This window comes from Ursus arctos, unplaced genomic scaffold (genome assembly GCF_023065955.2).
Source record: "Ursus arctos isolate Adak ecotype North America unplaced genomic scaffold, UrsArc2.0 scaffold_5, whole genome shotgun sequence".
Classification (NCBI taxonomy): Eukaryota; Metazoa; Chordata; class Mammalia; order Carnivora; family Ursidae; genus Ursus; species Ursus arctos.
Window position 1 is genome coordinate 24,909,639 of NW_026623067.1, and position 27,620 is coordinate 24,937,258.

The 27,620-nt window shown below is 41.8% G+C and overlaps 1 long non-coding RNA gene and 1 pseudogene across 4 annotated transcripts in view; one reads left to right on the top strand and one right to left on the bottom strand.

Moving 5' to 3' along the window:
* The window catches only part of LOC130542723 (uncharacterized), a 407,418-nt gene that overhangs the window by 98,515 nt on the left and 281,283 nt on the right, over positions 1 to 27,620 (bottom strand). For all 4 annotated transcript variants that reach the window (XR_008957459.1, XR_008957458.1, XR_008957460.1 and 1 more), the window contains 2 exons: positions 18,012 to 18,231; positions 16,919 to 17,018 (listed from right to left, as the gene is read on the bottom strand). This is a non-coding gene — a long non-coding RNA (uncharacterized LOC130542723). The remainder of the gene's footprint in view (positions 1 to 16,918; positions 17,019 to 18,011; positions 18,232 to 27,620) is intronic.
* On the top strand, positions 23,776 to 25,084 carry LOC113261658 (elongation factor 1-gamma-like; annotated as a pseudogene).

The following is a 27,620-nucleotide window of genomic DNA, read 5'->3' on the forward strand; positions in this document are numbered from 1 at the left end:
ACGCAATCATTAAAAAGAGGAGCTAGATCCATTTGGAAATACAGTAAAGATAAAACATAAGGTTTTGAAACATTATAAAATATGTATAATTCAAATTCATGTCTGTAACAGACAACAAATCAGGAAGCGTATACATACAACTGTATAAGCATGTAAGTTTCTGGAGGCAGACACCAGCGGCTACCAATCATGTCTGCAGCTAGAGAGAGAATTGATTGTCCTGGTATGAGGAAGGCAGGACTCTCACTTTTACTTTGTAACCTTCTGTGTTCAATGGACTTTTTACTTTAAATTTCCATTTAGTTTTAAATAGAAAAAAAGTTACTAAAACCTATAAAACTAATTTGGTTCTAATGTATATTGTCTTTAGACATTGCACGGAGTACCTATCCTAAGAAATTATGGAAAAAGTGTCTAAACTCAATCCTGCGTCCCTTTGCTTTATTTTGATGAAGAGACTAAGTCTAATATTATTGCTTATAATGGTATAGCCTTAGCCAGAACCCGCCAGAGAAGAAATCACCAGTAATTTCCTAACCTTATCTGCAGGGTAAAGAACGCTTTAAGACACCTGTCTGATGCTCACTTGGAAATCCAGAAATTTATTTTCTAAAAATGTCCCATTTTATCAAATGTAACATGCTCAACCAGCCAGACTTGAACTTTAAGATGAGTATTTGCTAAGCACAATTTCTGCTCATTTTAAGAAAGAAAGAGTACATTCTTCTCATGGGGCCATGCGGCTGAAATCTGGAGAAGCATGAATTTGAATCTGTGTGTCAGCTCAGGAAAGGGGCCAACTGACTGTAGCCTCGCTGTGTCTCAGAGGGTCAGAGGTCACAACACAGAGGTGTTTGTTTCCAAGAAGCTTGCTAATCACCACACACATCATTATGATAAAAAACCATTGACTGAGCCTTCGCCATGTCCTAGGCCCTCTGCCAGGACAGGGAGAAGACATAAACCCTTGGCATCCGAGATATTAGAATCCACTTGGAGGAGACAGGACTTTTGCATTCATAACGAAAGCGGTTTATGTCAATATACTGCAATATTCATTTCTGTCCTTCAGAAACTGAGAGCTAGCTCTCTTCTATAAAAACCCCCTCGATGCAAATGGGACAAAATGATTTTTGAATCAAATTTGCAAACAAGGAAGGGCAAGAATTAGCTGAATAGTAATAGCACTGCCCACTGATTTGGTAACTATGATGGCTTTCACGCTTTACACACGTTCCCTCTCAATTTCCTACAGATCCTGCAGAAACGGGTACTGTTATCTTCATTTTCCAGGGGAAGAAAGTGAGGTGGGTGCACAAGTTAGTGACTGAGTCGGAATCAACCCCCCCCCCCCCCCCCAGCCCAGGTTCTTTGAGCCCCTGAGCTGTAACGCTTTGTAATCTTAATGAAGGGGAATGGAGATGGGGAGGGGTGGGGGGAAAATCTTTAAACTCGTCTCTTTTTCCTCCTTGCAACACTTGAAAAAGAGACACAGGACAAAAGAAGAATGCATCGTTCCATATGCACAATTCTTTGCAGCCCTCTGACGAAGTACCTCAAAAGCTAAGCTGCCATCAGTCCTGGCGAGATAGGATCGGCAGGGCACAGTGCTAAAATGAATGGCTTAAAAGAACAGCAGAGACCAAAGAACTTTTTATGCAGAGAAACCCCAAATCTGGGGCAAAGCCCTCCTGTTCATTTTACCTCACAAAAGGTAGGTAGTGCTGCCTGTCAAGGTAATGCATTACTACACTATTTGGAAAAACTACAGTTCTAATTAGATGAGCAAATAAATGTTCATTTCAATTTATTAATATAGCTGTAGGCCTTGTTACAATTTATCTCTTGGTTCTGAGGCCCATCCATCTCGAGCTGGGAATCATTGTGGTGAAGTAACGGGTTTTAATAATGGATACAGGCGGTGAATTATTCAGGCAGAAGGGAGCAAAAGCCTTGATGCCTCCACTCACTTCTTTAATTAACTGTGAGATGCTGACGAGTCTGGGCTGTCTCGAGGCTTTCTAAGTTTATCTCCATCAGAACCGTGAATTTTTCCCGAGCCACAGATCAGTTGTGTTCAGGCCCACCCTTATCCATCACCATTTTGTCCTCTTTTAGTCTGAATTCTGTGTCTGCTTAAATAGTAGTCTCATGCCGGTTCTAGAGCAACGAACATCTGTCTTGCTAAAAACCCACACCTTTGTTCTGCCGCACGTCTGGGTGAGATGTTCACGCAAGAAAAATCCAGAATATTTCAATCCCCATTTAAGTCGGGAAACCAACCAATAAACAAAACAAAATCCAGTTCTGGCCACTGAAGCCCATTTAGCTTGGTTTCAAGCCATTTATCCTGGCGGCTGAGAAATAAATGAACTTTTAGAAAATAATTTTTAGAGCCTCCATTTGACGTGGCCTCAAACACAACGAAAGCTCTTCCCAAATGGAGGCTGTGTTATTTGCATGGGACAGGGTATGTTATTTATGGAGCGGTGCAAAGTGCCCAAGCGAGTCCTGTAAATAAAAGCCTCTCAGGGCCTGGCACTCGACAAATGACAGAACATGCCCACAGCTGGTGAATTTTCTCTTTTGCCTCACACGAGATTCTCCGATTGGGAGATACATCTAGCTCCTAGACTCTGTCCCCGTGTAAAATCAATGGTTTTGCTGAGAACACATTAATAACGGGCTTAGATAATTGATTGCCCTTATTTGGACAATCCATTTTGCTATAACCTGTTACTACAAAAGTTTTTTGGTTTTTTTTTGTTTGTTTGTTTTTTGTTTTTAGGTGCACATCAACTGTTATACAGCAAAATTTTATTTAGGCTGTGACAGGAGAGTTCCTCTTTCAATTTTGTCACATCAGAGAGAAAGTTAAGAACCTGGGGGAGGTCTGAGCTTACCACTTCTTGGTAGAACTTGAATCACCACTTCTATAAATCAAAAGTCATGTTAAAAGCTCCGTGAAGTAAACAATGATGTATATGAATTAGCAGCACAACCGGTGTCAATACAAAGCAAAGTGGCCTTATGAAGGTATTGATGTGTTCAGCTCTTCTAAGGTTGAAAACATTGAAGTATCTATCCCCCAGGGCATTGTTGATCTAAACGAATCTATTCACTTTGAAACCAGATGGCGGTTGCAGGAGACACACTACTATACACACCGACCCCAGTGAGGCTCTTCCCCAAACTGAGTGCCCCCATCTGTGGCCAGGTGCTCAGGGTAAACTGAAATGACAAGAATGACAACCTGGGGCCAAGACAGGCGCGTAAAAGAGAGGCTACCTTTGTAGTTGGTTTTCCTACGTATTAATTTTTTAAAGCTTTTTTGGGAAGGCAACGTGAATGTATTTTCTAAGGATCTGGCCAAGTAGTACCGTCTGGAGGCTTTACTGTATCCTGATTTAACTTCACTCGGGCCTGGAAGAGACCGATTCTGTATCTTCAAGGTGCGTCAGTGTATCCGGTTACTGGATACTGACCAAGGCGGTTGGAGCCACAGGCAAGTTTCTTTGATACCAGAATGCCATATTTTAAAAAATCAGATAATGCAGGCATCCTGTTAAGATTTACCAGATTAGTTTAAAAAAATGTAAAATATCAGACAGTGACTGCATGACTATGGAGAGAAAACACAGGATACATATTTCCATGAGCTCTCTGGCACCCTTTGGGCTATTCAAAGTTAAGGCAAATCACCTATTTTGGCCTCTGTGAGGCTGATTTGGCCTTCAGAAGAGAGCACTTAGCACGGCGGACACACATTGGAACTCCTGCTTTTTCTGAGTAAGGAAGCATCTAACTTTGTCTCCAAAAGGACTCGCCTCAGATGATCTGACCGAGGCACTTACATGAGCCCAGCTCTCAGAAAGCACACTGAAAAATGAAACATAAACTGGTAAGTGGGTGGAAGTCATTCATCTTTTAAAGCCCATAAAAAGGGAGAATTGTAAATTAAAATGTCTACAATAGGTTCAACACCTCTCTCTCGGCCCCTCCTCTCCTTTTGTCATGGAACAGCATTCAAGTGTGGGAATGTTTCTCTTCAACATGTGTAAATCACACATTTGGTCATGCTGTACCAGGAGCCCAGGACCAAGGGGGCTGGGCGGAGGGAGGCAAAGGATATTAAATACTGGTCCAGCCGTTTGTTAATGAAACATTTACACAAGCAGTTTATGTGGTTGTAATAAAAAGGGGGGCCTCTTTCATCACACCCTTTCATTACTTAGCACAGCCTTTAAGAGGATTAATGTGTGTGTTGCGGAGTGGGGGGGGGGCTTGGGGGGTGGAGAATGTGCTTATCAGTTGAGTCTCAGGATTGGTATTGCTGAGTTCTTAATAGATTGCCTCTGGATTCAGGATTACTGCCATGCAAATTCTTCCAGGCTTTCAATAGAAGAGAAAGCAGTTTGTTTTCTCCCCTTCCACAAGAAGGGCTATTGACTTCGTGATGACATGACCTGGGATTCAGTTTATTCATACCACTCCCTTCTCCTGTCACTACCCATGGCCAGATTCATTCATTCATTCATTCATTCATTCATTCATTCATTCAGGCTACTGGTGGCCAGCGCATCAATAGGCACATCGATCCCGCTATCGCTACGATTAAGAAGCAATCGACAGTGTGAGTAAGATGACAACCCGTGGACTCCCCGGATGTCCATATCAAGCATCCTATCAAGAAGAGGAACCTACCAAGAAGACAGGTGGACTTTTTTTAGAAGCTGTGCGTTCTCCGCACCTCACTCTCGGAAAGGTTTCCCACCAGCTCCGATAAACTACATATTTTGGAGGATGCTGAAACGAATAAGGGGCCCTTTTATGTTTCTGGGAAGTTAGAGGCAGCCTTTGTTGGCAATCTTGTGAAAGAGCAGAGTACGGACGGATCATGCAGCTTGAGGTCCTGTGACTTCCCACTATTTTTAGCACAAGGAAGATGTTAGTTGTAACAGTGTACAATGGACTAATCAGCCATAATAGAACTCACACTGTTTTTTACTTCACATTGCACTTATTATGTGCCTTGAATGTAAACAGCTCTTTGCTTCTGACAAAGATGGCAGTTTGCCATGGTGGGATTCAGCCTTCTCTAAAGCTCAGCAAACAATGAATAGAAACAAGCCTGAGGACTCTGAAAAAGCCATTGTTTGAATATATGTCACTTGCAGCCTTCGACAAAATTATTTTTGTTACTTGCATCCTCTCGTCCCCATTTCCCTCTTCAAATCAGCAAGCATTCACACAGGCCAGCTATCTGTGTGCGAAAAATTATTTGTATCATTTCTCCACCCACATTTAAGAAGTCAAGAAATCACATTTTATGGAGAGCCTTGAACCATGGCATCCCTGTACATTTTATACTCGTCATGAAATGTGTGGAACTTAATGTAATGACATAAAGCTTGATCATATAAGGAGATAAAAGGTATTCTATTTAAAATTACCCCCAACACCAAAAAGAAGTTTATTGTCCTGTACCATCTGTATGTACCATTAGCAGATTCAATAGTTTGCTCTCAAAACAGATTTAGAGCAATTTGCTATAAAGTAAATGGTTGTCGGCGAGCCTTCCCACATTGTGAGCATCCTACCATTTAGCAGCCATGTTGGCGCTTTTAAAAGTGTTTAGAATTTGTATCGCTGCGATACATGCCCATGATAAAAACAATCAAATCGTATAAGATGGTTTATAAAGAAAAGCATCCCCTGTACCTCCCTTCATGCCCAGACCCATTTCTCGCAGCAACTTCTAACCTTTCTGGATTTTTAGCTCTTTTGGGAATTATCTTCTAAACTCTAAATAAATAATAGGCTTATAATGGTTTCTCTTGATTCACTCAACAAATGATTCAGCAAATATTTATTGTGTGCCTATGACTTGCCAGACACTGTTCTGAGACTGCAATACAATAGCCAAAAAAAGGAACCAAACGCCCTCATGGGCCTTACATTCTACCGGGGAGGGGGGGCGGAGTGATGAGAAGGATGAGAAGAGGCAAGTAGTAAATAATATCCATGAACAATTTCTGCAGTATATGAAAAATAAAAACTGCTCTCGAATAAACGAAATGGGAAAGGTGGACCAAGGGAGGTGGTTTGCAGTTTAAAACAGGGTGTTTATGGATAACCTAACTAAGAATGTGATGCTTGAGTAAAGTCACGGAGGAGGTGAAACAGTACACCGTGAGTCCAGGCAGAAGGAAGAGCAAATGCAAAGGCCCTGAGGTAGGAGCATGCCTGGCTGGTTAATGCGATGTAAGTGGAATCGGTATATGCCACTCCCAAGTGTTGCTCCTTAAAGGATTGGCTTGTATTCCTTCAGGTCCTTCTCCCCTATCCTTCTAGTTTGGAGAAGGTGAGATTTGAACAGTTATCTGAGGGGGCGGCTGGGTGGCTCAATCAGTTAACCACCTGCCTTCAGCCCAGGTCATGATCCTGTAGTCCCGGGATCAAGCCCCGCATTGGGCTCCCTCAGCCCCTCCCTCTGCTCTTGCACACTATCTCTCTCTCTCTCTAATAAATAAATAAAATCTTAAAAAAGAAATAAACAATTACCTGAGATGCCAAGAGGGGAGCCACTTGTCAAGGATGGCAGAACCACCTTGTTAGTCTTGGACTATTAACTGTATGAGAAATAAATTTCTCACTTTTTAAGCAAATAAGCAAAAACATAAAGCTGTAAGTGGTAGGTGTTCCTTTAGGGATATATTAGCTTTCTATTGCTGCATAACCAATTATATCAAAATGTAGAAGCTGAGATCTACACAGTATATTAGCTCATCATTTCTTCGAATCAGGGGGAACAGCTTGACTTTCCGCTAACATCTGGTGGCAGTCAAGGTGTCTTCTGGGGCTGCAGTTATCTGCAAGATTCAACTGGGGCTGAAGGACCTGCTTCCAAGCTCAGTGACAAGACCGTTGTCTGGCTTCAGTTCTTTGCAGGCTGTTGGCTAGTGAGTCTCAGTTCCTCTCATGCTACTGACTGAGCTCCTCACACACCATGTGGTTCTATCCATAGGGCTGCCCACAATAAGGCGGCTTCCTGCCCCCACCGCTAGTGATCCAACGGAAACACAGCAGAAGTCCAAGAATGCGAAGTATAGTTAGTTGTAACCTAGTACTGAGCGTGGAAGTCCAGCCCACACTCCAGGCGACGGGATCACCCACAGGCCTGGAGGCCAGGAAGCCAAGATACTCAATGCCACCCTAAGTCAGGTAGGATCCTCAATACCGCACTAAAATAATTTGCAGATGAATAAAAAACTGAATTACAGAAGTTCAGTCATTGCTAAAAATAGGAGTATACATGAATGTTTCTTCAGGATCAGAACGGGAAGAATATCCTACACTTGAAACAACGGAAGCTCTCTGTCACAGGACAGTGTTAGAGTGTAAAAGGCTTATTTGTAAGCACTACCATGAAAGGAAAAGGGGAGGAAGTGGGATTGGGGAGGGAATGTGGATCTGAAAAAAAGTTGGTAAGCCCCAGGGGAGCTCTGGAGTGAACATTTCCCCTCAGTGCAGTCAGGTGGTGTGGCCTACCTAGGCACTGGAACCAGTTTCTTGCTCAATACGTGGATAGGGACTGCCCTAAGCATGAGAGTACTTCAGTTCGAAAGCCAAGGAGGGCTCTGAATGAACTAGAAGTGGGTGGTTGTCTGCTAATAGCAGCGACTGACTGGGGAGCACGTCCATATTGGAAGGCAAATGTGAGCACAGCATCTCCCCCTCTGCCACAGCGCGCCCCCTGCACTCTGCATATCAGGGCTTCAGACAACTTGTATGGAGCAGCTCCTTAGGGCTCTAATAGGCTCTTTTCCTGAGGAGAAACTGCCCTCAGACTCCTGCACTAAGCAAATAATACCCACTAGTGGTGTCTTGCATTGAGCAGAAATGGCTAGGTCCCTATATGACTGCCTTGCTCCCTCAGTGGCTGAGGGCTTATCCTGCAAATAGGGTGGCCTCCCCCTCAAAAGCTGAGGTAAAATCTTAAAGAACTAAGAGCTAGAGAAGCATATTCTTAGTCACTGGGTAGAGAGTCCTTTCTGGAAGGGCCATCAGAGTAATACACAAACATAAATGAAAATTTAAAAACAAAACAAAACAAAAAAACCACCTTTTTCCATGCAGCCCTAATCCTCAAAGCTCAAACACATAAAACATGAAAGTTAGAAAAACACCCATAAAATGTTAATGACATAACTTCATAAGATGTTAACACCCTATCATAACATCAGTCTTGAGTGAAAATCTGTAGTGTTATGTACTACGTATGATATGCTTAACAATTAAGCACTTAAGATCCCAGGGAACACTTAGAATAAGGTTCTCAAACACAAAAAACACAGCAACTAATAGATATGACAAAGTCTTCAGCCGGCCTCACAAGTAGTCAAATAAATGCATATCACAGCAATAAAATACATTCGGGGGCCCTATATAATTTCCATTTTTTTTTTAGTTAATGATTTAGGTTTGACAAGTGAGCTTTAAGTTAGAGACACACACACACACACACACACACACCACACACCTGACAGGGGCGTAAATTCCTATTCTGTAAATCAGTTTGGCATCAGGTTTCAGGAGTTGTAAAAACAAATCCTTTCTACTCAGTAATTCCGTTTCAAGAGTTTATCGCTCTCTTTTGGGGTGCCTCAGAGGTGATCAGCTCTGAACATCTCTCTCCCACACACAGGCTGCCAGAAACTCACTGAGGTGAACAATGAGCGCAAACTTTGCATATTTTATGAGAAGTGTGTGACCAGAGAAGCTGCTGCTGCTGCCCTGGGTGACAAATGGAAGGATTCTGTGGTCGGAATTGTCGAGGGGAATGACAAACAAGATCTCCTCATGAAGCAGGGGATTCTGACCCATGGCCACACCCATCTGTTATAGAATAAGGGGCAGTCTTGTCAGAGGCCAAGGAAGACTGGAGAAAGAAAGCCTAAATCTGTTTGGGGATACACTGTGGATGTCAGTCTGAATGTTCCCAAGTGGATTATAGTAAAAAAAAGGAAAGAAGGTTATTCCTCAACTCACTGATACTACTATACCAAAGAGCTAGCAGTATTGTAAATTTTCAGTCTAAGAAAGATGGCGCCCACCAGGGCATTGTGAGGAAGTCCCTGAACAAAAAAGGTAAGGAATCTCGGTTACTCAAGATTCAGCAGCGTCTTGTTACTTCACGTGTCCTGCAAGAACACTGCCATACTGCTCGGAAGGAATGGGGTACTCAGGAAAATAAGAAAAAAGCCACAGAATATGCTCAACTTTTGGCCAAGAGAATGAAAGCAGCCAAAGAAAACACCAGGAACATAATGCCAAGAGATGGAGGCTGTCCTTTCTAGGGCTTCTACCTCGGAGTCCAGTGAAAAAGAAGAGTTTCTAAGAGTAACAAATAAATAAGATCAGACATCCAAAAAAAAAAAAAAAGTTTATCCTAAGTACATAATCAGAAATGTGAAGAAAGATTTACACACAAAGATAATCATCTCAGCGTTGTTTGTTTTACTAAAAGCCAGAAACAACTGAAGTGCCCAAATTGGGAAAAGGGTTATAGAAACAATCCTGTATCTGCAAGATCGCATTTTGTGCAGCCCGTGAAATGACAATGTGTGACGAGGCTTTAATGGCAAGAGATGATGCTTAGGACATGCTCAGTGAAAATAAAAACAACTGCCTCTGTTGTATTACCTCGACACATAAAAATCCATACGAAGATGGAGAGCAGAAAAGATGCCAAAAGTATAAACATTGATTGGGTTATCTTTGGTTGGCTGGGTTTATTATTTTATTTTTACTTTCAAATTTTACAAAATAAACATTCAAAGAGTCATTTCAAGTGACGATTGCCAAAAAAGCTCTCCCTGTCCTTGGAGAAGAGGCTGGGTTACTTTCTCAGGGCATGTCCCTATCTCAGCCTGTCCTGCACTGGGGCTCAAGTTTTTCTGTGTATGTATGTGCCACACAACACTGAGAGGAATTATCCAGAATTAGGTCATATTTCACCAGGGGACAGCATCGTGCTCTGCCAGGCTCCTATCACTGCAGATATCAGCTCTGGGCGCCGGGGTTCGCAGCCCACCAGCACTTCTGACCAACTGGCTACAAATCTGGGGGCTCCCCATGACCTCCACAGGTTTTATAATTTGCTAGAGAGATGCACAGAATTCAGGAAAGCATTTATACTTAGGAATATAATTTTAGTATAAAGGATACAAATTGGGACCAGCTGAGGGAAGAAATGCATAGGATGAGGCCTGAGAGGGTCCCAAACAAAAATGTTCTCTGTCCTTGAAATGCTTCTCCCTCCTGGCACAATGATATGTATCACTAACCTGGAAGCTCACCTGAGCTTTCGACGTACAGCGTTTTTAGAGGTTTCATTATATAGGCTTGACTGAATAAATCAGAGGCCTTGAGATTAAACTCAATCCTGAGGGCCCCTTCTCCTTCTCAGAGGTTGGGAAGCCAGACCTATGGCTTGGATGAAAGCCTCAATTCTCTCATCACAGAGCTGTTCTCTCCAGCATGGTGGCTCCCATTCTGACACTTAAGGGGCTCATTAGGAATCACCTCATGGGCAAATTCAAGTGTGGTCCAAGGGGCCCACCATGAATAACAAAGACATACATAACCTTTCACTCTGGGAATTCCAAGGGTTTAGAGACTCCGTCCCAGGAACCAGGGACAAAGGCCAGCCAACTTCTTTATTATACAACAGTATCTGTCTCAGCCTCCAATAAGGAGGGTACATGCCAGGCATGCCCATGCCTATGCCTAGGACTGGCCCCCAGCAGATACTTTCCTTTCAGTCAATCTGGCAGTTTACGAAACTTGGCCTAAGCACATTAGTGAGTCAGAGCAGCTCCCCACTGGGTATGAGTTCCAACTTGAAACTTAGTTACTTTGTCTTTCTACCACAGTACCCGCAGAAGGTCACTTGCAGGAATGCGTAATGTGCCCACATTTTGGTCCTTTCATAAACTGATCCCTCACTGAGATGAACAGTAACACCACATCAACGACCATAAAAATATTTTTTTATCATGTTTTTAACCTTGGCGATATCTATCTATAGAAACACATTAGTTAACCTTGAATTAATGAGCAAAGTAGAAAATATATTAGCTTTGTGTAAGAGAACAAAAGAGGGAGAAGTACAGGACCATTAAATTCATGGCTGTGTTGACGAGTGTCTAAGACTGTTAAGATTAAGTAAGTTAACGGAAGTAAGTGCGGAATTTCCATTCTTGTCCTCGGTCTAAAGACGGCTTGGGGATTGGCTGTTGAGAGCATTGTTACGGTATCTGGTGAATCACACAAGTTTGTTGATTGTATTTATACTTCCTCTTTTATCCCAAAAGCTATCTGCTTCTGGTAGGTGACACAGTCAACGCTGAGGACTGATTATTGAACCTAGTTCTTCAAGTCTCTGGTAACCTCTATTTTATCATTTACTAGATTTAAATCTAGAACGACTACTACCTTCACAGGACTATGTTTTCAAAATTACGTCAACCTTTTCTGAAACAAAATACTTTCTATTCTGTATTGTAAATAACTATTGCATGTATACACTACCCCCCCCCCCCCAATTTAAAATGTTTTATTCAAAGACAGTAACAAAAGTTCCTGGCCATCACGACTCACGATGTTACTTGTATGCACACAGGAAACTCGTTCCTAGCAGTCCTAAGACCGTCTCCTTGGGCTGTTGTCCCACTTTCTCTGGGTCCTTGTCTGATCTGAACCTTTATTTTTTATCTTCTTCTCTGAACAAGCTTGATCTGGGGCTTGCAGAAGAAGCCAGAGCTTTCTATAATTCGGATGAACACAGAGCCTTCTGTGTTTATTCCATCTGTGTGGTCTCCTGTTCTTGCTCGAGGGCAAGGGTCTCTGGTGACTATATTCATAGGAATTCCTAAGTATCAGCAAATACCCAGCTCATATTTACATTTTCCCATTAAAGCCAAGAGTTTATTTTCTTTTATTTAAAACTGGGGAGAAGAAGAGCATGTTTGTATGCAACGAGATGATGCACTTGAGATGGAAAAACTGATGACTGCAGAATGACGTGGGGACATCTGCAGGCGTGATGCCCTGGAGCGGGGTCCTGCGCCACTCAGCTCCAGGGGAGAGTGTCACGTGCCTTCTGTGAGTGGTGCCTCCTGGATGTGCGTCATGGGGGTCTGTCTGCACAGGCTAAAAGGGGCCGGACTGAAGGAATTAGCAGCCCACCAAAGTGGTCTGGAGACTCTTTTAAACGGAAGACGTCTGAACAGACAGCAGCCACAGAAAGAAACATTATCTAAACAAGGAGAAGCTCCTGAAAATACAGCTGCCATTGCTGCCGCTCCCCACCCCCCAGGGAGTTTCCTATTTGAAAGAAGACTGACCTTTAACACTAGGAAGTGTGAAGTCAGCTGCCACCCCTCACCCCCATGGGGAAATTTCTGGCCAAGAAGGAGATAGACTGTCCTTTTCCATTAGCATCAACAGAATCTTCCATACCTTCCCAAGGAAACCCTAACCCTGCCCTTCTTTGTTAAGCTGGTATATAAACCCTCACCTCCAGCTTCTCAGTGAGTTTCTCAACACCGAGCAACTCCTACTGGCACTTGTAAACTAAACTATGTCTTTTCTCCTGTTACTCTATCACCAGTCAATGTCCAGGCCCCTGACTATTTGCACCTCACTTGGCAGGAACACTTTTTCTTTCCCAGAGGATCCTGGGAACATGTGGAGAGCCAGCCTCAGTTAGAAGCATGGAGCCTTCCTGCACAGTAAGAAAGCAGATGGGTTGGTGTATACTCACCCCCTCTCACTGGATGTCTCATCTACTCTCAATAACTCACGCCCTCATTCTCATTCACTACTCTTATCTACACCAGCAGGACCGCCAGGCTCAACACGTGCATTCAGTCATTCATTCAGCCAAGGTTTCTTTAACCCTACTAGATGGTCTAGGCCCTGGGGATATCGCACGGGACAAAATAACAAAATTCCTGACTCCATGAAGCTAGTTTCTTCCATGGGTGGAAGAAAACAGATATAAAACAAGTTAAAAAATGACATAGTACATTTAAAGGTGATGTGTGATGGGCAAAAAGCAAACAGACACAAAGCAAGAAAGGGAGTTAGGGAGTGGTCACTGCCTCACTGAGAAGGAGACACTTGAATAAAGATTTGAAGAGATAAGGAACAAACTCCATGGGTATAGTGGGAAGTCTCTTCCAGAAAGGAGGAAGAATAAGCAGAGGGAGTGTGCCTGGTATCTTCAAGGAACAGTGAAGAGATGAGTAAGGAATGAGCAAGGCGAGGAAGATAAAACCAATGAGGTCATATGGGGCCAGGTTGCATGGGGGCTTGTGATCATTGTAAGTACTTTGACTTTCTTCTGAGCGAGATGAGGACTCAGTGGAGCCATCTGAGCAGGCAAATGATGTTTGAAAATGGACAGCCAGGGAGCAAGGATGGAAGTAAGAAGAGCAGAAATAATGCTGACAAAATATTCCTGCCAAGGGATGAGGGACACCACCTCAGAAAGCAATCTGGCATTTCCTCAAAAGGTTAAATACAGAATTACCATATGGCCCAGCAATTACACTCCCAGGTACAAACCCAAGAGAAAAGAAAACATATCTTCAAAGAGAACACAAATAGAGCATCATTATTCAGAAGAGCCAAAAGGTGGAAACAATCCAAGTGTCCATCAACTGATGAATGGATAAATTGTGGTATGTTCACAAAACAAAACATTATTCAGTCATAAAAAAGGAATGAAATACTGATATATCCCACAACAAAGATAAACCTTGAAATTATTATACTGTATGAAAGAAGCCAATCACAAAAGACCACATAGCATGTGATTCCATTTATGTGAAAAGAGTAGACTACTCCATAGAGACAGAAAGTAAATGAGTGGTTACCAGGAACTAGGGCAATGAGGGAATGGGGAGTGACTGTTCATTTTTTGGGGGATGACTAAACGTTCTGAAATTAACTGTGGCGACAGTTGCACAACTCCATGAACATACTAAAAACCAATGGGTTGTACACGTTAAACAGACGAATTACATGGTATGTGACGTATATCTCAGTGAAGCTATGAGTAAAAAGAAGAGGCTATGGAGGTTGGCACAAAGAGGGGGTGAGATGTGGACAGGAGGCTGGAATACTGTGAAGGTAGAGCTAACAGATTTTGTTGCAGATTGGATGAGTTGTACGAGAGAAAACCAAGAGTCAAGGATGATGCCGAGGATTTTTTAGCCTGAGCACCTTAAAGTGGGGAGCTGACAGGAAGGGGGATAAGGAAGCCTGCATGGGGAACAAGTATAGGGAAGAGAACCAGGAGCTCTCTGTTGAACATGTTCAGCTTGGGATGCCTTGCAGACATTCCATATGCAACCGGGGGCGCGACTCGGGGGTGTAGGAAAAAACTGGACTTGAGTTTTACATTTGGGAGTCATTAGCATATGGATGGTATTTAACTGGTTAGAGTCACCAAAGACCTCCAGACAGCCAAATCTTGATCTTGACTTCTCAACAGCATGGGACACTAGAGACTGCTGTCTCCATCCCTTCTCCGTCAGTAGAGAAAGGCTGCTGTTTTCCTCCTTCCTTTCTGGTCTCTCCCAGTCTGTACTACTTGCAGGCTCATCTTCTTGCACCTCATCTTCAGCTGAGAGTTCTTCAAGCTTTGCCCTCATCTTACCGTATCCTAAGAGATCTTACCACACCCATAATTTCAATCTTCTCTTACACAAGGCTCACAAGTGAGCTTCGCTTTACGTAATTACTAAATATACATCAAAAGCATCTCAAATCTGGGGCGCCTGGGTGTTTCAGTTGGTTAAGTGTCTACCTTTGGCTCAGGTCATGGTCCCAGGTCCTGGGACCCAGCCCCGCGTTGGGCTCCTTGCTCAGTGGAGAGTCTGCTTCTCCCTCTCCCTCTGCTCCTTCGCCCAGCTCGTGCTCTATCTCAAATAAACAAAATCTTTAAAAAAAGCATCTCAAATGCAACCTGTACAACACTTATCATCTATCCCTCCTCTCTCACTCGAAACCTACTCCTCTTCCAACATCCCTTATTTCAATGAATAAGTTAGTTATTTACGCAAACCACAAGTAGACAACCACAGATCTTTCTCTGTGGATTTGCTTACTTTGGATCGCACCATTTTTCTTGCTTTCCATGCCTTTTTCTCATGCCCTTTCCCTCCTAACCCTATGTGCCTGTTTCCTAATTATTTATGTCTTTCACTCCCTCACTAAATTCGTTCTACCTGAGGACAGAGAAGGTGTCTTCGGTGTACTGCTGTTCCTAGCACAGGACCTGGGACATAGTAAGCTTTCCTAACATGCTTCCTGAGGGAAATCACAAATCAATGAACACCTATCTTAAAGGCTGTCCTCTTTCTATCATCTTCTCTCAAATGGTTCAAATCGCTGTTTCTAACTCATGTGGGCCTCCTGGAATTGGATTGGCCTTTGATGTATAAAATATAAACACACAGTAATATGTGCTACAGTATTCACAGGACAAAATTTTCCGAAGACACTATTTGGCACTTAGCATTGAGTAAAACGTACTACTGAACAAAATAATTATGAAGATGAAAGAGACATCAGTGAAAGGTTTTCTTGTTGTTGTTGTTGTTTTTAAAGGCCATCTGCACTATTTACTTTAGAGCTGTTGCAGTCTGAATGAGGCTGTTCAAGACTAGAAACGATGTGAATACAAGAGATCAGCACGTGGATTCTTGGTCTAAGTATGAATTGCTGATAGAAGACAAATGACGCTACTTGAAATTGTGACTTGAAAAGCAAGTAAACCATGAATCATCCCCACACACAAGCTTGTAATCAGTACAATAGAGAACTTATATGTGAATAGTTGTCATTTATGCTGTTGTTGGCAAAACACTGGCCAATTCATAGCTATGCATGTAGCCTAAATATTGTTGTGTGAACACAATTCATGTTATCTCGAAGAGTGGACACTACTGTTGACAGTTTACTTATTATTATTATTTTTTTGCCATGTTTAGAAAAAAAGAGAAATCCTAAATTGGATAAAGCTAGGATGGCAGGTTGTGCTTCTCTGTAGAAAGACACTGTATTCACAGCTGTAGGACTAAGTATGTATAGTATTGCATAGTACTGTACGATGCACAGAACGCATCCTCCATCATTTCAAGATATTTACAACACTCTTGGGAGTTAGGGATTAGCACTGTCCCACATTTACAAATGAGGAAATGTCCTCGATAAGATGAAATGATTTGCTTGTAGATATATTCAGCTGATATATGACAGGGAACCAGGAGGCACACTCAAGTCTTCCATCTTCAAACTCACTATGTTCACAATTCAAATGTTAAGCACAGCACAAATAAGCAAAGTTTCTCTATTTAATAATGATGGTGCTAATGTAACATAAATAGTAACCATAGCCAGTCTACCGATCCATCTCTTTCAGAATGTAAGCTCTGGGTATTTCCAGTGCCTGTCACATAATAGGCCCTCAAATACACTTTTTTTTGGTTTGGTTGGGTTTTTTGTTCCAAATTTTTATTTAAATTCTAGTTAGTTAACATAGAGTGTAATATTGGTGTAGAATTTAGTGATTCATCATTGACATTCAACATGCAGAAACAGAACTTGATAAAGCAAAGAATAATACATCATATTTTCAAAGACATGTCACAAATGTTATTTCTTTGGTCGTGATAGCAATGCCCAAGTTTTCTGACTCTGGCTCCAATATTCTTTTGATTACTCCCCATTGCATAAAACTAAAAGTTAAAAGACTACTGAAAAAATCAATGCTGAGAGATTAAAAATAGGATATATTTGTTCATGAAGACCAGTCCCACGCTAGGATCCCAGCTGACCTTACCTTAAAGATGACACGTATTGACTTGAAGAGGTTGGCTTCTCTGTGGATGGAAGGTGTTGAAAGGCACGCAGAGAAATTCACCTCTGAGGAACACACATATCTATCAAGATTAAAAACAAACAAACAAAAAAATCACTCTGCTTAAAAATTCTGAAATGTGGGGCAAGACTGACTTGCCTTCATAAGGGAAGACAGAATTCAAACTCATCTCCTGTTAGAGCTACTAAAATGTCTTTCTTTACTATTATCCTGGCTTTTACATTTATTTTGGAGAATCATAGAGTGATTAATCAATTTTAAAAATTAGCGAGGATTTTGTTTTGAGATAGAAATGTAACAAGGCTGTGGGCTCTGAGGGGTCACGTCTCAAGGGGCCTCACGTTTGTGAGAGGAGATGCTAAGTGAGATACGCCTCTGCTTCACTTTAACAGAGAAATCTGGATAAAGGATTCTGTGGTCAAAAGTTTGAAACCCCTTCCTTCTTCCCTCCCTTCCTCCCTCCCCCCTTTCCTCTATCTACCTACCTACCTACTCACCTAGCTATCTGGGAGAGAGTGCAACAGAGTGCGAGAGACCACACGGTGGGGGGAGGGCAGAGGAGGTGGGAGAGGGACAAGCAGACGCCGCGCTGAGCACGGAGACATCTCGGGCTCGATCTCATGACCCCAGGATCATGACCTGAGCCGAAAGAGTCAGATGCCCAACCAAAGGAGCCATCCAGGAGCCCCAAACCAGTTCTATCTAAAATAAAACACCACTCACTTTGTATTATTTAGAAGGGGCTTCTTCATTTCTTGCTCGCCATCCTGAAGCAATGCCCAACCAAAGGTCAGTAAGGTGTTTTTATTTACTTATTTAGTAGCCTCTACACCCAACAAGGGACTCAAACTCACAACTCCTAGATCGAGAGCGGCCTGCGCTACTGCCTGAGCCCGCCAGGCACCCCAGCAAGGCGTTTTTAATGGAAAGGTTGCTTATCTGGCTATCTCGGCTTCGGGAACTCAATGAAGAAGCAGCAAGGAAGGCTCACAATTAGCATAGGCCTCACTCATACCACAATGCTCTCCACTAAACCCTTAAGCTGTTTACTCACCCGCAAATCCTGGGTCTTCATAGCTCCTTGGTCTCCCGGGCCCGGCGGCAGTACAACACCCAAGGGGGATGGGAGCCACCAGGAGGGGGGCGGGGCGTTTGCCGGAAGTGCTACTGGCCCCAGAGCTCCCCGCTTACCACCCCCTCCTGCAGGAGGCACCTGGGCATCGTGATGAACGTGAGGCTAAATAAGTTAATAAGGCTCAGCTGAGCGACAGGACCTGCAGACAAACAGGTATACTCAGGAGTTTGTAGCAAAGATACATTTTTAAAATATTTAAAAACACTCTTGAAAAACGGGGGACGCCTGGGTGGCTCGGTCGGTTGGGCATCTGCCTTCGGCTCAGGTCGTGATCTCAGGGTCCTGGGATTGAGACCCTCGTGGGGCTCCCTGCTCAGCGGGGAGTCTGCTTCTCCCTCTGCCTCTGCCCCTCCCCCCCACCTTGCCCGCGCAGGCTCTCTCTCAAAATAAATAAATAAAATCTTAAAAAGAAAAAAACAGAAGCTCCTGTATACGCACTCCATAGGCAGAAGTTAAGTCTGAATACACGAAAAAGGGTAGATGTGTTATGATATAATGCATTGGAAAAAGAATTACTTTTGCCTGTGCTTTTTGATGGAGAATTCCATGAAAGAATGTGCCAGCGAGACCAAGTTCCTCCAAGTGACATTTCATTTCTTAGCAGCTGGATAGATTAATGCTTGCTTCTTGCCGCTCCATGCATTACCAGCCCTAGTACTTCAGACATGAAGAATCATGTACTCAATTCATTCTTTATTGCATAAATGTTATACAAAGAGAATAGAAATTTGCATTTGGGTCCTCATTCCTTTAAAATATTGTGCTCTTAATAACAGGTTAAGAAATACTATAGTACCACGGTCCTTTTATATTTAGCCTCTATAAAACAGCTTAATGGATTACAAGTATAAGGTGAGGAAACACAGAAGTGGAATTATGTTAAATTGTGTGGCCTCCAAATAGATTTTTAAAATTTTATCACCTTTTCGGGGCATGACTAAAGAGACTCACCTGTAAATCTTCTTAAGAGCCAAATCACACAGGACCAGAGTCATCTTCAAATTATCAGCAACAGAACTCAACCAAAAGGCCAGTGAGCTACAAAACTCGAAGACAAAATCTAAAGGAATCCCCAGTCAAGAGCTGAGAAACTCCCAAACAAAATGCTTGAAAGCAAGTCTGAGGCACATCTGATCTCTGCTCTTCCAGACAAGAGAAAGCAATTTCAGCCAAGCAATTCCAAAGACCAGACTTGGCTTTACATTTGTGGTGCCTACAAATATTCTGCCCTTCTAAATGTCCCTATCCCACGACGCTTAGTACTTTGGTGAAACTCAAGCTTGTTCTTCAGATAGATATGTTTTTGCCTTAATTAGAACCTGTTTGAATTGGGGTGGGTGGGTGTGGAAGAGGACTGGGGTGGGGGGAGGGGGGCGGGTAGAGAAGGGGAGGAAAAATGCTAAGCTGCTTTCTGCTTCCCTCCCATCACGGAGATTCCTTCTGTGAGATTACCTCGAATAATCTTCACTGTTTAGGAGAAACATTGCTTTAAAAAAAACTAAGTAAATTTAAAATAATTCAGGCTGGTGGACTTGTAAACATAAAATTGTACTGTTACAAATATCTTGTAAGGTGAAAGAAATTCTGGGAAAGTGCCAATGTTTTCAATTTATGAGACAGCACGATAGTCATGAGTCATTTCTTTGGAATATTTGATCTGATCAAGGTTTTGCCCTTAGATACATTTTTTGCATAAAATAATTTACACACCTGTCTGAAATTCCTTACCAGCCCTGCACAACCTAGGCAAACAGCTGCTCTCCGGCCTTCCGTGTGCACTCACACTCAGTAGAACAGCAGGGATTCAGAGAGGGCTGAAGATGCCAGGCCCTAACAGCCTCTTTAAAGTTGAAAGTTTGAATTCCTGCCCTCTGTGTCCATGTGCACGGCTTCTGGAAACTTGCTGAGTTAAACTAAGTCTAACACTCAGAGGAAGGAATTGTTTGTGGCTCAAGAAGAGAAAGGGAAACCCTTGAGGGTTTAATTTAAAGTCATTATGACCCTGGATTACTGCCAATGGAAATTTTTCAGAAAGCCCATCTTTTGCAAGAAAGTAAACTCCCAAATCCTTGCAAGAGGAAAATCTTTTTTTTTTTTTTTGAAAAAAAAAAAAAAAAAAATCCCACTAAAAACCAAGTAATTGTTTTAAGCAGTTTGGCTCCCAGGGTTGAGATCTTTGTGTTTTCCAAAACTTTCCTGAAGCAGGATGTAGAGGAATAATAAAATACAAAGAAATGCAATAAAACCAAAATTGAAGTCTTTGTCTTCGGGAAGTCCTAGCCTTTCACGCAGTGGCCTGGGGCCTGGACCTGGAGAAAAATCACAGCATTGCAGCAGAAGCCTGATGGAAATGAAACATAGTCTGTGCTTCCTTTCCCTCTGGGAATTCAGGTAGTCAGAGAAACTGAACACTGCTCCTCGTGAATAGCCAAGTGTTCATGTTTTCTGAATCAGCGTGGGAGCAGTAAAGCAAAGTAGTAATGTAGAGAATTATTAATGTGTTGGTCACAGGAATGAGGGGATGCTTCAGATGAACTTAGAAACTATTCATTAAAAAAAGAAAGAAAGAAAGAAAGAACTTCTTTTATATATCTGAGGTATAAAGTTGCCGAAAGGCAAAATAATTTCTGAGGACTCTTTCCTAAATACATTATTTAACTTTTAATATTTAGGGACCAAGGGGCAGACAGGGTTGACGTGGGCGGCACAGTGGGTTTCTTAGTATTCTTGTTATTGTGTATTTGTGATCCTGTTGCTGCTTTTGTTTATTTGTTGTTGAAGGCCTTCGGCAGGTTATGCATTTCCTGGTGGACTGTGCCCCACTGTCTTATATGTAATCGTATTCATACATTTATCCTCAGAAGACTTGAAGTTAGCAATGTTAGAAAAAGCCTGTTGTTGTTAGACCATCATAATCAAAGCTGTCTTTTTTATGAGTGCCCACAATATGTCAAAGACTTAACATTCACCATTGACTTTTACAGCCATAACAAAAGATAGTGTTACCCCTATTAAGTAGTAATGCTGAGAGGTGATCCCAGGTAAGTCAGGAGCCAACAATTCTCTCTTAAGCCTCAACTGCGTTGTGATTCAGAAATAATGTTACGTACCAACTTTGAGTATATGCCCCTTCAAATAACACACAGGATAAATGACGTCCATACCCTGTTAGGTTCCGATAAAGAAAAGCAGAGGAGCCTTGGACTTCAACTGAGATTCATAACAGAAAGAATGATGTATTTGTTCTGCATAAGATCAGAAACTAGAAAGAACATATTTTTCTCTTTTACTTTTTGGTAATATTGCCCCAGAGTCCAAAGTGGTCAACTGTTGTCATAATTCATTTGGCAGTCCCGTCAGAGATAACTCAGTCGCTGAGTCTAACAAAATATTTTTTACCACTCAGGGTACATATTTGATTTGGATCCAGGGACAAATGGCTCTCCAAAGGCTTCCTGGCAGGTTGATGATGCAATGCATCAACTGGATGGATCAGGACTTAATAGTACTGAACCGTGGACTACATTTAAAAAGCTTACATACATTCTCAAATATCATAGTATGTAACAAATTTCATTGCCTTTGACTCAATGATACTTAGAATATGTGACACATCAGTCTTTCTGTGTTGGGTTTTAGTCATGGTCCAAGATTATTGTCTTATTTTAACATGTAAAAAGCTTAACTTGAAATATGGGTCATTCATCTTTAGCTTGGTTTGAAATGGCATATATTCAATCATGTTGTGATATATAATAGTTTATAATTTAACCAAGGAGGAAGTTACAGTCACACATCATTTATCCACGATCACTAAAAATGGAGATGTTACATTTAAGTACAGTTTCCTGAACACCTTAAGAGTACTTTTTTTTTTTAAAGAATACTTTGAAAATTATAAAACCTATACTTACTTTAATTCATTCAGGCTTGATTTAAACAGGATCATCATCACAATTTGACTCCTGATGACTTAAAGTTTTTGTATTATTAGCTTTCTTATTTGGAAAAATTAAAAAAAAAAAAAGCACTGAAGAAAATCTCATGGATTTGTGTCTTGGTCGCCATTCAACTCCCAGCACTGCACAGAGAGAGGTGCTGTTTTTGCTTTGCCTTCTTGGCAGGTATAATACTTTCTTCTTCTTCTTCTTTTTCCTCTTCTTCCTCTTTCTTCTTTGAGCTATTTTAAAAATCAGATTGTTTTCTTATTGCTGAGATTTAAGAGTTCTTTACACATTTTGGATAACAGTCCTTTATCTGATATGTCTTTTGCAAGTATTTTCTCCAAATCTATGGCTTGTCATGTCATTTTCTTGACGTTGTCTTTTGCAGAGCAGAAGTTTGCAATTACAGTAAGTCTTGACATCAATAGTGTCATTCCTCCAACTTTGTTCTTTTCCTTCAATATTGTGTTGAACATTCCAGGTCTTTTGTCTATTCATAAAACTTTAGACTCAGTGTATTGCTATCCATAAAATAAATGGCTGGGATTTTGATTGGGGTTGCACTGAATCTGTATATCAAGTTGGAAGAACTGATATCTTGACAATATTGAGTCTTCCTATCCATGAACATGGACTATCTCTTCATTTATTTAATTCTTTGATTTTGTTTATCAGAGTTTTTAAGTTTTCCTCAATTAGCTCTTGTACATATTTTGTTAGATTTATACCTACATATTTCATTTTCGGGGTGCTAATGTAAATTATATTGTTTTTCATTTTAATTCTACTTTTTCATTTCTACTTTTTACTGGCGCATAGGAAAGTGACAGACTTTATTATTAATCTTGTATCCTACAAACTTACTATAATTACTTTTTAGATCTAGGAGTGTTTTGTCAATTCTTTTGGATTTTCCCATAGCTCATGTCTTATGCAAACATAGAACTTTATATGTTCTCTCCTTATTAGACTAATTGAAGCAGTTCCCACTAGCTGATATGGACTTCTACAAGAATAATAACCAAAATGGTTTAATGGGTTAAAGCACATCAAATATGTTTAAACCCAGAAGTGCATAATGATTTTACATAACAACAAAAACCCTTCATTGTTCTCCATGAGAAGATGCTAGAAAAATGATTCATTATTTTTTAAAACTTGTAAATACAGGGAAAGGAATCAAGCATTTATCCTGCTTTTCCCACATCTCTATAGTGCAGGGTAACCAAATAGTTTGCAAGAAGCTACTTTTTATAGAAGTACTCTATCTAGTAAATGAAGAAGGTATATTAAAAATATATCACTATTTTGCAACCGCTTTTGAAATAATGGATCTAGACAATGGTTATCAATGGCTGCTAACAACTCAAAAGGACAAACAACTAGACATAATATGCTTCCTAATGGAAGTGCATGATACTACCTAAGAAGCATTCTTACCAAAAATGAGTACTTAAAATGACCAAACTTGTAGATCTAACTACAAGAAATACAGAAGACAGAGCAATATATTAAGTATCATTACAAGGATGCAATTAACAAAGTCCAGACTGAATATCTCTACAGGACACATAATCTACTCCCCCCGCCCAAATAAGTTGAAGGAGAGAGAAAGAGAGAGAGAGGGAGACTCTACAGTTTAAAATAGACTTAAGAGACAATTAAACAATTGAATTTTTGACCTCATTTCCATCCTTTAAAAAAATTTTTTTTTTTTTAGCTTTCTCTGCAGAATCACCATGGTGGCTGGGACCCTGTACACATATCCTGAAAACTGAAGGGCCATCAAGGCTCTCATTGCTGCTCAGCACAGCGGGGTTCAGGTCCCCATGCTCTCTGCACCACCCCACTTCCACTTTGGCCAAACAAACTGTACCCCTGAATTTCTCCGTACATTTCCTGCTGCCAAGATTCCAGCATTTGAGGGTGATGATGGCTTCTGTGTGTTTGAGAGTAATGCCATTGCAGTGAGTTGCTGTGGGGAAGTACTCCAGAGGCAGCAGCCCAGGAATGCAGTGGGTGAGCTTTACTGATAGTGACATAGTGCCCCCAACCAGTACCTGGGTGTTCCCCACCTTGGGCACCATGCACCACAACAAGCAGGCCACAGAGAATGCAAAGGAGGAAGTGAAGCAAATTCTGGGGCTACTGGATGTTCACTTGAAGACGAGGACTTTCCTGGTGGTCCAATGTGGGACACTGGCTGACATTGCAGTTGTCTGCACGCTCTTGTGGCTCTATTATAAACAGGTCCTGGAGCCTTCTTTCCTCCAGACCTTCCCCAATACCAACTGCTGGTTCCTCACCAGCATTAACCAGCCCCAGTTCGGGGGAGGGGAGGTGAAACGCTGTGAGAAGATGGCCCAGTTGGATGCTGAAAAGTTTGCAGATCCTAAAAAGCACAGACCACGGAAAGAGAAAGGTTCTCAGGGAGAGAAGCCAGGCTGAGCAGAAAGAGGAAAAAAAGGCTGCTGCCCCTGCTCCTGAAGAGAAGATGGATGAATGTGACCAGGCACTGGCTGCAGAACCAAAGGCCAAGGACCCCTTTGCTCTCCTGTCCAAGAGTAACTTTGTGTTGGAAAATTTAAGCTGCAGGTACTCCAATGAGGACACTCTCTCTGTGGTGCTGCCGTATTTTTGGGAGCACATTGATAAGGATGGCTGGTCTCTGTGGTACTCTGAGGGCTGCTTCCCTGAAGAGCTCACCCAGACCTTCATGAGTTGCAGCCTCATCGCTGGAATGTTCCAGCGGTTGGACAAGCTGAGGAAGAATGCCTTTGTCAGTGTCATCCTCTTTGGAACCAGCAATAGCAGCTCCATTTCTGGAGTCTGGGTTGTTCAAGACCAGGAGCTTGCCTTTCCGCTGAGTCCAGATTGGCAGGTGGACTACGAGTCACATACATAGCAGAAACTGCATCCTGGCAGTGAGGAGATCCAGACGCTGGTTCGAGAGTACTTTTCCTGGGAAGGGGCCTTCTAACATGTGGGCAAAACCTTCAGTCAGGGCAAGATCTTCAAGTGAACATCTCTTGCCATTGCCTAGCTGCCTGTACCTGCCCTTCAGGGACATAGGGCATCATTAAAGGAAACAGAACATTGAAAAAAAAATTTTTTTACATTTATTTTTATCTTTTTAAGTAATCTCTATGCCCAATGTGGGGCTCAGACTCATGATCCTGAGATCAAGAGTAACAAGCTCTCCCAACTAAGCCAGCCAGGTGCCCCTAAAAAGATATTTTTTTAAATGTTACAGTCAGGAAAATCTGAACACTAAATATTTGAAAGTATTATTGAGTTATTATTACTTCTAGTATCTAATGTTATTGTGACTTTTAAAAACAAAGTAGTTCTAATCTTTTAGAGATACACTCTGAAATATTTATGGATATAATGATATGATTCTGGGATTTGTCTCACCGTAACCCAGTAGGTGAGGCAGAGTTAAACTATTTGAAGTTCATAATTGCTGAAGATAGACAATAGGGTGGGGGATTTATTATATTATTCTTTCTGCTTTTGCAAAGGTTTGAAGTTCCCATAAAATGTTAACAACAGCAACAACAACAAACCCCTAAGGCCTAGCTAGATTAAGTTACTTGCCCCCCACCATATATGTAATTAGGGACAGTTCAAATCTGCAACTGGACTCTTGACTTCCAATCAAATTCTCTTTCCCTTATAACAAGCTGTTTAGCAGACAGGCCAAGCTTCTGGGGTACCAGATATCTGCCCCAAGCTTGGTAAGCCAATGGGTGAACCAGGGAATACACTATGGCGCTATCCAACACTCATACAAGCAGCTCATCAGTAAGCAGCCAAGTGGCAAATTGGGATTGACTGGGAGTGCAGAGCAGCTGCTGACTTTTGAAGTATTGCCCAGAGTTCTTGGCTTTCCCCATTTGGTCTTTAAGGGAGCCATTTCAAAACTAGACCAGCCTTCAAGTGCCCAAACAAACATAGCTGAAAGGCTGCTTAATCTGTACCTAGACGTTTCTTGATTGCACCACAAAAAATTAGATTTCGCTGAGAGCTATATATCTAGTCAGACCAAAATGGAGTCTAACAACAACAGCTGAGGTGACATGGCCTGGGCACCAAGGATTAGAGAAGAGTTCGACTGGAATGTTGTTTCCACACTGGTTAAGATTGTTGTTTCATGAGACTCTAAAACTCAGTCCCCACTGCTGTAGGTCGGCATTGTTAGGACCCTCAGGCTGGTGAGTAATCTGTGGGGAAATAATGAAGGTCATACTGAAAAGCAGAAAGATGACAAAGAGGTGGTGGCAGCAGTACAAAGCCAGGAAAGGGGCACAGAAATCCTCCAGCGGAGCGAAATATGAAGCCAGGATTTAAACGCAGCTAGGTAAGCAGACATCTCAGGCCATGATACAGCATCCTTATTTTGGGGTTTTATTACCACGTAGTCAGAGATGGGAGGATCTACTTGGAGGTCATTTAGGGAAACAAAGTCAGCAGGAAATTCTTCTGTTGTCAGTGCTAATCCTAATGCTTTCACCTTTCCACAATCAATATTCAACACAGGTATATTTCTGGTAGTTGTTCCTAGGGGACGTCGGTTGCTTTGTCCTGCCCATTCCCATTCTTCTAGCGGCACCCCATACGCCCTCAGCAGGTGCGCCATCAGGGGAATTGCTAATCAAATGGACACCTGACCCAAGTTTTGCTAACCTGATTCTTTTCAGGAGAAGCTTGGTTATGGACACTGTGATTTATAGCAACAGTGGCATCCTAAAGAGAGTGCCTACTGGGTCATGTTCCCTGCAGCCCTAAAACCTATCTACTCTGCGTCCTGCCCTTTCAACGACCAGCAGCTTGTCTTCAATTCTATGATTTGTCCTTTTTATCTAACAAATTCCCTTTTCCCGTAAGTCAGAATTGGTTTATATTGCCTACAACCCAGCCTAAATGACACACGGTTGACACTTGATAGGCGGCTACAAAAAGAGAACATATCAAAGATAGTGAGTATTCATTTAGTGCAGGACAGGGCAGTACTCTGAGCCACATTTAACTCATATTATTATTATACAATAAAATCAAATCTATGCTCGACTTGTTCTTGGAGAAAAATCAACTGGGTACTGCAATGTTGGCAATTTCTGGTTTTCCTTTTCTCCACCCCCCAAAAAAAATCATTAAAAAGTCATGGTATTTTTATAAGCCCGCAATGTAATACATGAGATCACATTCATATTTTTATTTGTATAAAAACAAACTTGCCTTCTGAAGACTATTCACACAGTAAATAGCAGTATGAATCTGATCTAGAACACAGTTTCTTTAAGTCAAAGAAAACTCACGATGGTCAGAGTTCACACATTGCCTCAACTTTTTTCTTCTATACTTTCCAAAGGAGACTTGGTTATAGTTTGCAAAATTTATCCCAGAAAAAATTATTTATAGTCTGATAAACAAAGCGTAGGTGTAAAAGATGAATATTCCTTTCGGTTTAATACCCACTGGACTATGGGGTGAATCAAGACCGTTTTTTGGAAACTCTAAGAAAGGGGAATGGGCTTTTTACCCATTGCTTTTTTCTTTTTTATTTTCTTTCTTTCTTTTT